The following is a 15,475-nucleotide window of genomic DNA, read 5'->3' as shown; positions in this document are numbered from 1 at the left end:
ATTGCTTATGTTTGTGTGTAAGTGAGGAGGCAGGCTCTTGAGGAAGTGAGTGATAAGGGCGCTGATCTCTCAGCTGAGATCGAGGAAGCCTGAACCTTTGAGGAAAAATCTACTTTTTCGGCCACTTCAGATGAGGGCTCCGACGGTGATTCCGAGGGTAGTAAGGGTGAAGAGTAGACTTAGGTTATCTTTTTCCTTTTTGTGCAAGAGTTTCTTAGGGGAAAAGCTTTGTAAGTGCTCCCTTGTTTTAAATGTGTTTTTGGAAATATAACAATTTTTCCACTTTGAGTATTTCGCGTTCTATGTTTTAATGCTTTTGCCTTCGAATTCTGATGTTGGCTCTTCGGGGCATATACTTGGAGCAGTCGAGGCCTTTGAGATCGTGGGCCATCTCAAAATTGGGCCGATAGTTTCTATAGGGTCGATGCCTGCAATAGCAAAAATTCTCGAGGTCTGATGACTTCCGAGCGCTTGCATGACAATGTCATTTATGTGGCATGGTTGCGAAGTGACCGAGGTGTCCCCACTGGCACGCTTCCCAAAAAATGATACTGACATGGTCAGATTCTATTGGTCTCTAGAGTAGGTGAATAGTCTCCGGCCTGCTCTATATATGTATTTGTCTTCTCTTTATTTGAAGATACTTCTATATTGAGCGACTATCTTCTTTATAGGGTTCTCCTTTCTTGCGCCAATTTCCCTTTACCTCAAAGCTTTCGCCTAAGTCTTCTATTTCCACTTTCTTTGTTTACCATAGCCATGGCTACTGTCCCCACATCCACTTGCCAAGAAGAGGAGGGTTCTTCCGTAGTTTTGCACTTGGTTGGTGGTACACCACCGCCGTCCGGTGAGCTAACATCGAGGTGCTTTTTCTTGAAGAGGGACTTTACATTAAAGAAACCTCCCAATGTTCTGGGACACCGGGAGCATGCGTCGTGGTTTATCTCCTCAATAGGGGAGGAGCATCTCGAGGCAGTCAGAAAAGACTGCGGATGGGGAGAAGAGATGGTGTTGCAGGTACCTTCCCCGGAGGAGAGCATTATGTCCCATGTCGAGGGGTTTTTGAACGTATATACGTACCCCTTTACATTGGGCCCTCTTGATAGGGTCGTGCTCAAGTTTTGTAAAAGGTATCAAGTTACCTTGGCTCAGGCTCACCCATCCTTTTGGAAGATAGTGCTGATGATAAGGTACTTTGCGGATAAGGCTGGGCTCAAATTCACCCTTAGTCACCTCATTAGGTTATGTCGGCCTTTGCATTACCGAGGCCTGATTACTCTACGATGTCGATCCACCCGGTCACTTGCCATTAACAATGAAGAAGATGAGGACCGAGGGTGGATGAGCCAATTTGTTCGAGCACGAACAATCGACATTATCCCTGGAGAGTTTCTTCCATTTCCTGAGAAATGGAATTTCACACGTAAGTGGTACACTTATGTTTTTATCATTTTTGTCCATACTAGAGGCGGGCTCCATAAAGATGTTTTCCTTTTTATTTGCTTTAGCGATCCCTTGGCTGCCGAACGAGGTTCCTAACTTGCTGAATGGTGTCGTAAGCTGGCAACTTGCTCGACTTATGATAAGTGCAAATGGAAAGACCTGTCCAAGGGGAGATGGGAGGCAAAACATCACGGTAGGTGCTTAGTGGCTTGTTTTCTCATAAAGGTACTTTCTTTTTAGTGCACTAACTCTGCCACCGCAGGTGTTGGATAATTTTCCAAGATAAGGCCGTGTCCCCTCAAGGAGGAGGAAAGATTTCAAACTTCGGGGCCGAGGATTGATAACAAACAGAAGGAGTCTTCAAAGGGAGAGGATGCTTGCAGCAGGGCGAGCCCTGCTCGGAGATTCAAAAGAAACGTGTCGGCCAAACCTGCGGCCTCTGAATCCTCTATTTTTGGAAAAAATAGTTCTTTTCTTGTCGCCTCCTCCCATTCCCGTCGAAGGTACTTCAAGGGACATTCGAGGCCAGGGGACGAGTGAATTGAGTGGAACATCGGGCAACCGCGCTCCCATCGGGAGTAGTTTTACTGAGGCCGATGAGGCCTAGCCCGTAAATGTGTGCTCGACTTTTGACGAAGCTCAGAGGCTCAGTTCCATGGTGATATGGTAGTCGGTACAGGCTTTTTTTACTTGCGTTCCTTCCCTTTCTTATTGAGCTCCCTTTTCGCAGGCCTTTGAAAAACTCAAGTCCGAGCTGCTTCATTGTGAAGACAAGTTGTGGAAAGCTTTGGATGAGGAGAAATCCCTCAGGCTTCTTTGTAAGAAGATGGGAGATGAGTTGGACCACCTGCGGTACGAGGCAGATCGAAGTCGGAACTACGAAAGCTATCTCGAAAGATAGACAACCTTCATTTCGAGTCGGTGTATGCTCCCCTTTCTGCTTTCGGAGATTAATATTCCGGTACTCCAACTACAAAGCAAAACAAAGGAGTTGGAATAACTTTGGGGAGAAATTGACTGGGTTAAATACGAGTATAACGAGCTAAAGGCTTAGGCAGATGCCTAAGTTGCGGCCAAGAGGGATGATATGGCCAAGGGTTCTACCCTTGAAGTGCAACTCCGGAATGCTCATTCAAACAGCTCGGTCCGAACGAGCATGATTGCGAGGCTCGAGTCTGAACTTCTAAATATAAAGGCCAAGGTTGTAGATGCTCGGGCTGAAGCCGAAGAGATTCGAACCAAGGCTAATAAGAAAGTGGTCGTCTATTTGCAAGATGCTGTTGACGCTTGAGCTGAACTGAGAGGGGCCCTCGACCAGGGAAGTAGGAGTAAAGAGTATGTTAGGTGTAAATATTGGAGGGAAACCCTCGAGGAGATCCATGACAGGGGCTTCGATCTCTCGGAAGAGATAGAGAAGACAAAGGCAGACGAATATGACGCTAAGTTCCTTCTGTCCGATGCCGAAGATAGCGAAAAAGAGGCCAACCGACCATAGTCCTCAAGGGGGGTCGTGGGGCTAAAAATAGAAAGGTCCTTCTTTTCTGATTTTTTGTATAGTGCTTTTAAAGAACATTGTAGATGAAGCGTTGTATTTTTTCACATATACGTATAAAGGGAAGCCTTGCAGTTTCATTTTTCATGCACTTCCCTTTTCTTCGACGTTTGTTAGTCATTAGCCAGATGAACTAGTTTTGGAGTCAAAAGAACCCTTAGGTTTATAGTACAACCCTAGGGCTCGTTCGGCTGGCTCGTAGGCTCTTACGTGTTTGGTCGGTACGACCTTTTATTATAAGCCGACATTTAAGATTTTATGCTTTTGCTCTTAGGCATATTAAGTTAACTGTTTCAGGTTCAGTCTCTGAGTCAGGTTTCGACTCGAGCTCATTGACCCTTAAGTTTTTGAATTTAAAGATGGCCCGTAGGATCTTATGCGTTAGGTCGGTACGACCTCTCATATGGGCTGGAGACAGTGGCTCTTATGCATTATGTCGGTACAACCTTTTATATGGGCTGGCGGCAGTGACTCTTACGCATTGGATCGGTATGACCTTTAATAGGCTTTATTTTTTCCTCGTTAAGGAATTTTTGAAATTATGTTTGCCTGACTCTTCGACGGTTCGATAAAAACCTCAATTGTGAGTCATTATGTGGCGATGATCGAGCACCTCGGGAGGTTTTACTCGTTGGATGAATGTTTCGAAGCCTATAATTTGGAGCTGGCATGGTCGAAGCTCTTTTGCCTATGTCGATGGTAGCCTGTTTAACCGATTCTTTTCGAAGTAATTGAAGGCCTTTGATTTTATAGCGACGATCGGGTGTCCCCGAGTTGCATTAGTTTGGCTGGTACAACCTTGTAACCGTAGTCATTGTGTTTAGCTGGAGTCTTTCAGTCTTCGAGTGAAGTAGTTTCGGCGTCTATATCGAGGGTATGCCTTTTTAGGGGTCTTACAAGTTCGAATATATAGCCTTAACTTTAAGGTCGGGATAATGCCTTTTTGTAAAGTCTTATAGTTTTTACATGCCTTTGAGGTCTTATAGTTTTGGTTACTTGGTACAATTATGGTTCATGCGTTGCTTGAGGTCATACAGTTTTGGTTACTTGGTACAAGTATGGCTCATGCCTTGCTTGAGGTCTTACAGTTTTTGGTGTTGCCTTATAAAGGTCTTACAAGGTCGAGGTTGCCCGTATGAGGTCTTATGGCCTCGGTAGTCCCCGAGACATTGAAAGTTTTCTTGGCACTGGAGCCATTTTTGTAGACTTAACGTTGCCTCATTGAGGGCTTACGAGCTTGAAGCTTTCGACCCGGGGGTCATATGGTTTCGAGTTTTTGACGCCAGTCCCCGAGTGTTTGGGACGTTCTTGGCTTCTGAAGCCGTTTTTGTAACCTTGATGTTGCCTCATTGAGGGCTTACAATTTCGATGCTTCCGAACCGGAGGTCATACGGCTTCAAGTTTTTTGACGTCAGTCTCCGAGTGTTAAGGACATGTTTGGCTCTGGAACCATTTTTGTAAAAAAATACCGAACTCCTTTGAAACGCAAAATGCTTTGATGGAGGGGAAAGTATTCTTTGATTACTTGGTACAAGTATACATATTTTTGTTGTCAAGGGCTCGGTTATTCTATACGGATATGGTTCATTTGACCGTTTGGCCTGGTATATTGTTTTCCTATCGAGACCCCATTTAGCACATCTTTGCTTCTCCAAGGAGGTGACCTTCCGTGGGTATGTCCCCTAGTATTCGAGGTTGATTGAAGAGAAGCCTTGAATACTTGTTGAGTCTTCCTTAGGTAGCATATGGATGTTGCCTCGTTAAAAACCTCGGCGATAAAACCCTTCCTGGGATAAAAACCTAGTCGAAGGAAAAGAGTGCAACGTATGCTTTCGGAACCTAAGGCCTTCATGTTGGAAAGTGCTTCGGCTGTTTCGATCGGATACTTGCACACAGGTTAGTGTAAAATGTAACTAAAAAGGGAAACGATTATACCTTAGTGCCGATGGCGCATTGGGCCTCAATATGCTTTGATTGTTTGTTCTGAGGACAAGATATGGTCCTTTGCTTGTTTTATTCGGGTATAGCTGAGAATGTATCTATTGATCACTATTTCACTATTTGTTTATCATATGGATTCTTCGACGTCAAAGGCGTTGGTGCCGGTGCTACATCGTGTACCGCGAACATCTCCCTCACTTCATGTTGTTCCCAGTACATGGTTTTTATTCCGTCCTTCATCGGAAACATCATCATTTGGTGAAGGGTTGATGGTACTGCTCTCATGCAAGTGTATCCATGGCCTTCCGAGCAAGGCATTTGTATACGGTGAAATCGGAGGGTCCAATTCCTCGTCATCGAGGCACCTCAGAAGATCATCTCGAAGCCTCGAAGCTACGAAGCTATGGTCGAGTTTCCTACCTCGAGGTTCGTCGGCGAACGACCTTGGGATAATGTCAACCACAGCGATGGTAGAAGTGGGGAGTTCCCAAGGTATACAGCTAGGACTGACAGAGCCTAGTGGACTACCCTAACCCTGAATCAGGGTGTCATCTAGCTGTCCCATCTCCTTATCTTTGTAATTAATGCATTTTGTACTATATTGGGATTCCTCTCATATATAAAGCGGATCCTTATCATTTTAGAAATCTCTGTTTCTTCAGTTGCTCCACACGAAATATACAAGAACATTCTCTTTCCTCTCTAACACATTCTTTCAATATTATTACTTCCATTTACTATCTTTATTATTGTTCTTCATTTATTGCTTATCATTGGCCATAAAAAGCCTTTGTTGATTTTACTATAACTGTTAGCCATACTTCGATCACCTTCGGTAGCTCACAGCCGAGCTCTGGAATAGACCTCGAGGTCCTCGAATCGACAAGCTCGAGGCCTCGATAATTAACCTATCAGTTTGATTATCACCCTATCCTTAACACTCATTTCATTTCTAAGTCTCACATACATAGCATCAACTGCTTAACAACTAGCATAAAAATAGACAACGTATTTTTAGAGTCCCATAATCAAATTTAATTGTTATTACCATTTCTACGGTAAACAGTTTGGCGCCCACCGTGGGGCTAAAAATAATAGTGATTATTTTCTTGCTAGTTTCATTACAAGACACAAGTTATCTTTCACGCTTTTTCTTGTCCAAGATCTTTGATTTCAGGTCGGAATGTCTAACTTAGTGAATGGAGGTGAAAACAACAATCTTGAGGACCACGGAGAAAATGGTGTGGATGTTCTAGGTGTTGGTGTGCCACCACGAAACCCTGAGAATGCACCAGAACCAAATCTCCATGGACGCGGTCTCATGCGACACCCAACACGTCGATGTAAGCTGCCACACTAACAGGAGCGTGCACCAAGGAGACCGACAGGAAGCTCAGGAAACCCCGGCCAGGGAAGAACAGGAGGTTAGCCATCAAGTTATTTTCAAAATGTTGCAAGCATAATAGCTGGCTATTGCTCAGCTGCAAAGTCACAAGAAAACTCCTAGCATGGTAGCACCGGGACAACTCCCCCAGCCAAACAGGTACCGGAGAGATCGAGCAATAACGGGTCGATGACCGATCCCGTTATCATAAAAATTCTTGAGGACCTCACCAGAAAGATCAAATCGGGCGAGAAAATGATAGAAGCCAATGATAAGAAGGTCGATCCCTACAACTCCAGGGTCGACCAAATTCTAGGCGCACCCTTGGTCATGAAAGGTGTGGATTCGAAAAAGTTCATACAAAGGCTGTTCCCAGAGAAAGCGGCTCCGAAACGCATTCCAAAGAAGTTCAGAATGCCAGACCTCCCAAAATACAATGGGACCTCAGACCCCAATGAGCGTGTTACTGCTTACACTTGCTCAGTAAAGGGCAACGACATAAAGGACGAAGAGATCGAGTCCGTCTTACTAAAGAAGTTCGGGGAAACACTCTCGAAGGGGGCCATGATGTGGTATCACAACCTAGCTCCTAACTCCATAGACTCATTCACCATGTTGGCAGAATCCTTCATAAAGGCACATACCGGTGCCATCAAAGTGGCAACAAGGAAATATGACTTTCAAGATCAAGCAGAGGGAGAATGAAATGTTGCAAGAGTTCGTATCTCATTTTCAAATGGAACTACCACCAGTCTCCGACGACGATCTGAATGAACGGAGCTCGGTGGCTTCAAAGCAGTTGAAACAGAATTTGGTCGAGTATCCTGCTGTGACCTGGTCGGACGTCCACAATCGATACCAGTCGAAGATCAGGGTCGAAGACAACCAGCTAGGAGCCCCCTTGGGCTCAGTATATTCAAGCAGGATTTTGGCAAAGGAGCCAAAGCCAAACAAAGAAAGATATCATCCATACACCAAAGGCAGAAGGAACACCCCGACGCACAACCCCACCTCCCAACGATCGAAGGATAGACCGAGGACAGAATCCTCGGGGACTCATCAATAGGACTCATCAATAGGGCTGAATTCGACATCGTATCTGATATCGTATTCACCATCAGTAAAATCAGAGATGCGAGATGGTCCATACCTGTACAATCATATCCTTCGCAAAGGAATCATAACTTAGTGTGTGAATTTCACAACATTCACGGCCACAAGACCGAGGATTGCCACCAACTCCGAGAAGAGGAAGCCCGACTACTTAACAGAGGTTACCTCCGGGAATTCCTTAGTGACAGAGCCAAAAATCAGTTCCTAGAAAGAGAGGTAGCCAAGAAAAACGAAACAAATGAGCCAAAACACGTCACCCACATGATATTGGGAGGCATCGATGCCCTATAGGAGCCCTGATCAGAAGGACAAAAATATCTATCACCAGGGAAAAGCAAACTCGGGGGTACATATCTGAGGATGCCCTCACATTCAGCGAAGAGGACATTGAGACCATGTCTCAACCTCACAATGATGCACTGGTAATCTCTTTCCTCGTAAATACATTTCAAATAAAACATGTACTCGTGGATCCAGGTAGCTCGACCAACATTATCAGATCGAGGGTAATAGAGCAGCTCATACTGCTTGACCAAATCATGCCCGCCATGTGAGTCCTCAACGGATTCAACATGGCAAGTGAAACAACGAAATGAGAAATCGCCCTCCCAGTCAACGTGGTCGGTACAACCCAGAATGTCAAATTCCATGTCATCGAATGAGATACGAGGTACAACGCCTTGTTCAGGAGGCCGTGGATACATTGTATAAGAGCAGTACCATCCACCCTCCACCAAATGATGAAATTCCCGACAAAGGATGGGATTAAAACCATCTACGGGGAGCAGCATGCGACAAGAGAAATGTTCGCGGTGCACAATGTGGCGCTGACACCAATACCTCCACCCGCAAAGGAGCCAAAGGGTAATCAAATTACATCTTCGATTAAGCCCAATTAAACAAAACAAAGGACCGTACTTATCACAAGCGACTGAGACATATCGGACCTCGAAACATCATCGGCACATCCCACACTAAGGTATAGCCCTATCTCTTTTCGTTTTATATTTCACACTAACCGTTATGCACGCGTACGAACGAAGCAGTCAAAGCGCTAACCCAGCTCGAAGGCTTTAGGTTTCATAAGCATGCGTTGCACTCTTTTCCTTCGATCGGGTTTTTATCTCGAAAAGGGTTTTACCAGCAAGTTTTTTAACGAGGCAACAACCATATGTTGTCTAAGAAAGACTCAACAAGTATTCAAGGCTTCCTTTACAATCAACCTCGAACACTAGGGGGCATCCCCCCGGAAGTCCATCCACTCGGAAAAGCCAAAAAACACCAAATGGGGCCCCAATAGGAAAATGATGTACCGGGCCAAATGGTCGAACGAACATGTGCATATAGCCGGGCCCCCGATGGCAAAAACATGTACACTTGTACCAAGTAATTGAAGAATATCTTTTATCAAAGCATATCACACTCTAAAGGAAGCTCGACACCTTTGCAAAAATGACTCCTCCGTCGAAAATGTCCCGAACACTCGAGGACTGGTGTCAATGATTCAACACTTGAACATCCTCTAGGTCAGGACTCCAAACTAATAAGCCCTCAGTAAGGCAACACGAAAACCGAGCAGCATCTCCAAGGCCAAAAGTATCCCGAACACTCGAAGACTGGCATCGATAACCCACAACAACGCGACCCCCAGGTGAGAGCTTCGAGCTCGTAAGCCCTCAATGAGGCAACAACAACAAGATCAGGAAACGACTTCAAAGCCAAAAGACGACCTGGACACTCAGGGACTGGCGTCAAAAACTCAAATGACCTCCGGGTCGGAAATTCCAAAATTTGTAAGCTCTTAATGAGGCAATACCAAGTTTACAACTAATGGATCCCGAGTCAAGAAACCCTCGACAACTTGGGGACTGCCGTCATGTGCCATCTCCATCAACTTATCAAAACCTAATGTTGCAAGGACACATGCTGGTAGCTTTAGTCTTGTAAGACCTACATAAAGCAACAACAATGTCTGTAAGACCTCAAACAAGGCATGAACAATACTTGTACCAAGTATCCAAAACTGTAAGACCTCAAAGGCATGTAAAACTGTAAGACCTCAAAGGCATGTAAAACTTGTACGACCTCACTAAAGGAATAAACCCGATCCAAAAGTTTCGGCTATATATCAAACTTGTAAGACCCCTAAAAAGGTATACCCTCGATATAAATGCCGAAACTACTTCACTCGGGACTTACAGGCTCCGGCCGAACACAAATGAATCCGGTCTCAAGGCTATACTAGCCGAACTAACGTGACTCGGGGACGCCCGACCATCGCTACAAAATCATAGGCCTTCAATTATTTCGAATCTACTTCGAAAAGAACCGGTTAAATAGTCTACCCTCGACATAGGCAAAAGAGCTTCGACTATGTCAGCTCCACATCACAGACTTCGAGATACTCAGCCTCCGAGCCAAACCTCCCGAGATGCTCGGTTATTGCCACATAACAACTCGTAATCAAGGTTTTTATCGAACCATCGAAGAGTCAGGCAAAAATTGTTTCAAAAAAGTCCTTAACGAGGGAAAGATAAAGCATATAAAAGGTCACTTTGACCCACGGCATAAGAGCCATTGTCACCATACTACACTAAAAGGCCTCATTGGCCCAAGGCGTAAGAGCTATTGTTGCCAGCCCACACTAAAAGGCCGCATCGGCTCGAGGCGTAAGAGCCATTGTCACCAGCCCATACAAATCCAAAAATTTGAAGGTCAAATGAGATCGAGTCGTAACCCGATTCAGAGACTGAACCCAAAATATTTAACTAAAAAGGTCGAATCAACCAAAAGCATAAGAGCCATTGTCGCTAGCCCACACTAAAAGGCCGCATCAGCCCGAGGCGTAAGAGCCATTGTCGCCAGCCCACACAAATCCGAAAACTTGAGGGTCAAATGAGCTCGAGTCGTAACCCGATTTTGAGATTGAACCCAAAATAGTTAACTAAAAAGGTCGCATCGACCAAAAACGTAAGATCCATTGTCGCCAGCACACACTAAAAGGCCACATCGGCCCAAGGCGTAAGAGCCATTGTTGCCAGCCCACCCACACTAAAAGTTTGCATCGACCAAAAGCGTAAGAGCCACTGTTGCTAGCCTAAAACTCAGTAACTTGAAGGTCAAATAATCTCGAGTCGATGCCCAACTTGGAGACTGAGCCCAAAGCAGTTGGCCTAAATATGCCTAAGAGCAAAAGCGCGTAAGAGCCCACGGGCCAGCCTAATGAGCCCCAGGGCCATATCACGAATCTAAGGATTCCTACCAACTCAAAGACCAGTTCACCTGGTCAAATTTGAGACAGAAGGAGATACAAAAGAAACAAAGTCGGAAGGTTTTCTTTTATACACATATACAAAAAATGCAATCTCTATCTACAAACATACTTTGAAAATGCTATATACAAATGGCAAAATCTATGATCCCCTGGGAGCTACGGCCTACTGGCCTCATCTTTGCTTTATTTGGTGTCGGACAGAAGTAATCGAGCATCACGCTCGTTCGCCCTCGCTCGCACCAACTCTTCCGAGAGGATGAAACCTCTAGCACGAATCTCGTCGAGGGTCTTTTTCCGAGACTTGCAACGAGCATATTCTTCAATCCTCTCTTCACGGTCGAGGACCCTTCTCAGCTCAGCTTGATCATTGATAGAATAGATCGCCATCTCCTCATGAGCCTTAGCTCGGCTCATTGCGGCTTCAGCCCGGGCATCAACGATCTCAGCCCTAACCTTTGAAATTTCGGACTCGAGCTTCGTAATCATATCTATTTGAACCGAAGCGTCATTGCGAGTTAAGAGGATTTGAGCCTCAAAAGCAGGAACTTTAGCCAGAGTACCCTTCCCCTCTAAAGCTTGAGCCTCCGCCCGAGTTTTTAGCTCATCATGCTCACGCCTGGCTCGGTCAGCTTCATCCCAAAGGCGCTCCAGGGCCTCCATCCTTTTCTGTAACTGAAATAAATGAAACTTTAGCCTCAGAAGCTAGAAGGCAGAATGCACGCTCACCCGGGAAAGAAAATTACATGCTCCTTCATGTAGTTCTCATAATTCAAGCTCCTGCTCGCCTCATACCGCAAGTGTACCAACTCGACTTCCTTTTCATCACAAAGGTTCCTAAGGGATCTCTCCTCATCAAGAGCTTTCCGCAGCTTGGCTTCATGACAAAGCATCCTGGACTTAAGCTTATCGAAGGCCTGCAAAAGAAAACCCAATAAGGAAGGGAAAGGCGCGAAGCTCGAAAGGCCTGTGCTGAAACTTACCATGAAGTGAAGCCGCTGGGCTTCATCGAAGGGCGAGCGCACATCTGCCAACCTAGTTCCCTCAACTCTGAAAGGGTCGATTCTGGTCGAGGCACGGTCGCTCGGTGCATGCGACCCCGGATTTCTAGTATCCCTCAATGTACTGTAAACGGAAAAAGAAAGAGACAGTAATGGAGATACCATCTTTTCCGAACCAGGAACCACAGACGCAGCAAGATTGGATGATGCTTTTGCTCCGAAGACCCGATCCCATTTTGCCTTGCTTTGAGCGCCATCTCCCTGAGCATCTCTCGCTTATTTTTGCCGTTCTTTAGCCCGGAAGCCGACAACCCTTCCCCCTCTCCAGAGGAGTGCGACCTCACCTCGGAAGGCCCTCTGATGCCTACAACAGCAAGATTAATATGCATAAAGGGAAAATACCTCTACAAATGAAGGAAGGGAAATGAAAAAATAGCACAACACGCACCATGATGTTTTGCTTCCCATCTGCCCCGGGATAAAGCTCGCCACTTGCGCTCATCACAGGTCGAGTGGGTCGCCAACTTTCAAACCCAATCCGGCAAATCAGGAACGTCACCCGGTGCCCATGAAACCACTACATAAAGAGAAAAGAATGCACGGTTACAAAACCAGCTTTCGCCATAGACTAAACTAAGAAGACACGGAATGCATCACTTATGTGTATAGTTCCATTCCTCAGGGAATGGTATAAGATCCACGAGGATAATTTCAGCGTTTCGAACTCAAACAAAGCGACTCATTCACTCCCGGTCTCCATCTTCCTCATCATCAACAACAAAGGGCATGGTCGATCAGCATCGCAAGGTTAGCAGACCCTGATGGTAAAACGGCCGGTACAGCTTATTAAGATGACTGAGCATAAGTTCAAGCCCCGCTTTCTCCGCAAAAAATCTCATCATCAACACTGTTCGCCAAAATGACGGGTGGATCTGCACCAAGGTAACCGGATACTTTAAATAGAAGTCGAGCACAACCCTAACAAGGGGGCCTAGTGCGAAAGGATACATGTACACATTCAAAAATCCAACGGCACGAGCCGTGATGCCCTCATCCGAGGAAAATGTCTATAACACTACTTTCTCCCCCCATCTGTAGTCTTTTCTCACTAACTCAAGGTGCTCTTTTCCTATCAAAGAAACAATCTTCATGTTATATTCTGGTTGGTCCTGAATGCCGGAGGCGGAACTCTCTCTCTCTGCCGAACAGACCCCGATGTAGCAATCATGGCTATGGCAAAATTAGTGAACTAAAGCAGGAACCCATAAAAATACGTTAATACTGAAGTAATGAAAGACTTAACACAGAAAAAGAAGGGTAACTACTTAGAATAGTGGGATCTCAAAAAAACAACATCATCGCAGGTCCCGAGGTGGTACCCGACCTCGAGGACCTCCATCAAAGAAAAGTTAGGCCCTAAGAAGCCAACAACATCATTTCTAGTCCTGAGGTGGTACCCGACCTTGAGGACCTCCATCAAAGAAAAGTTAGGCCCTAAGAAGCCAACAACATCATCGCTAGTCCTGAGGTGGTACCCGACCTCGAGGGCCTCCATCAGAAAAAGGTTAGGCTCCAAAAAGCCAATGAAATCATTACAAGTCTCAAGGTAGTACCCAACCTCGGGGACTTTCGCCAAAAAGGAGTTAGGCTTCAAGAAAACAAGCATTTAAGCTCCACCCACATGGGCTTGGTCCCGGGGTGCCATCTGAATTCGGGCAAACCCCCTTCCGGGATCTATCTACAGCGCCTTAATGTTAGCTACATTAAGTTCAAAGCAAGTTTCCAGGTGGTCCAGATTTGAATGAATCTCCACTCGGGGACTGCCCTCGAAAGCTCAAAGGCAGTCCCTATCCTAGGGCCTCGGAGCAATTTCCCCTCAATGATTATCGCAGAGCCTAAGTGATAAATCACTGTCTCAAGGCTCGAAGCATTACTTTTATTCGACTCGAAGTAAGGGTCCTGATGAGCCGAGTTTATCGGTCCAATCCAGGCTCGGTCCAAGGAACGGCAAAGGACTCCACGAGAAGCCATACTAATCAATCAAAAATCAGGAAAAAACACTAACATTTGGGCTCGATATTGGCACCAACTGGTAGAGTCATACATTCAAAATCTCCATAAATGCAAATAAAAGGGAGGCAGCATAACCGACGGCGCCATTATTACCCTCGGAAGATGTAAGGATAGGCGCATTTAATGCGCCCTTCGGAGCTGAACCGGTGGCGACATTATAGCTCTGAAGAATGAAAAACCATAACACTTCAAGGCCCCCGAATCGAGAAGCTTGAGGCCCCAATAATTAACTTATCGGTTTGATTTTCACCCTATCCTTAACTTTTATTTGGTTTCTAAGTCTCACATACATAGCATCAACTGCTTAACAACTAGCATAAAAATAGATCATGTATTTTTTAGATTCCCATAATCAAATTTAATTGTTATTACAATTTTCACGGTAAACAGCGTTATACCTCATGTCTCCTTCGATGATATGGAATTTGGCATTTTGGATAGTGCCAGCCACATTGATCGGGAGGGTGATTTCCCCTTTCGTTGTTTCACTCGCCATGTTGAACCCGTTGAGGACTCGATAGGAGGGCATGATTTGGTCAAGCAGTCCGAGCTGCTCTACTACCCTCGACCTGATAATATTGGTCGAGCTACCTGGATCCACAAGTACACGTTTAATTTGAAATGTATTTACAAGAAAAGAGATTACCAGTGCGTCGTTATGAGGCTGAGACAAGGTCTCGATGTCCTCGTTGCTGAATGTGAGAGCGTCCTCGGGTATGTAGCCTCGAATTTGCTTTTCTCTGGTGATGGATATTTTTGTTCTTATGATAGTGGGTTCCTGCGGGATGTCGAACCCTCCCATGATCATGTGGATGACATGTTGTAGCTCATATGTTTCATTCTTATTGGTTGCCTCTCTTTCCCAGAACTGATCTTTAGCTCGATCGCTAAGGAATTCTCGGAGGTGACCTTTGCCGAATAGTCGGGCTACTTCTTCCCGAAGTTGTCGGCAATCCTTGGTACTGTGACCGTGTGTGCCATAAAATTCACACACTAAGTTATGGTTCCTTTGCAAAGGATCTGATTGTACAGGCCTCAGCCACCTGGTATCTCTGATTTTACTGATGGCAAATACGATATCTGGAATGTCAACGTTGAAGTTGTATTCCGACAAGCAGGGTGCCTCCATCGCCCCTGTGTGCCCATCGAATCCAACTCTGCTAACGAGTCCCCGAGGATTATGGCCTCGATCCATCCTTTGGGCATTGCGGGGTTTGTTGCGCCTTGGGGCATTTCTTCTATCTTTAGTGTATGGTTGGTATCTTTCTTTGTTTGGCTTTGGCTCCTTTTCCGGAAACCTGCTAGGATTTACCGAGCCTGAGAGGCTCCTAGTTGGTCATCTTCGACCCTGATCTTTGATTGGTATTGGTTGTGGATGTTCGACCAAGTCACGACAGGATATTCAACTAAATTCTACTTCAGCTACTTCGCAGCTATCGAGCTTCGCTCGTTCAAACCTTGTGTGAAGGCCTGCACTGTCCAGTTATCAGAGACTGGTGGTAGTTCCATTCGTTCCATTTGAAAGCGAGATACGAACTCTCACAACATCTTGTTCTCCCTTTTCCTGATTTTGAAGACGTCAGATTTCCTTGTAGCTACCTTGATGGCACCAACATGTGCCTTTATGAAGGAATCTGCCAGCATGGCAAATGAATCTATCGAATTTGGGGCCAGTTTGTGATACCACATCATCACCC

The sequence above is a fragment of the Nicotiana tabacum genome, chromosome 8 (assembly GCF_000715075.1).
Source record: "Nicotiana tabacum cultivar K326 chromosome 8, ASM71507v2, whole genome shotgun sequence".
Lineage (NCBI taxonomy): Eukaryota > Viridiplantae > Streptophyta > Magnoliopsida > Solanales > Solanaceae > Nicotiana > Nicotiana tabacum.
This window is presented reverse-complemented; position numbering follows the sequence as displayed.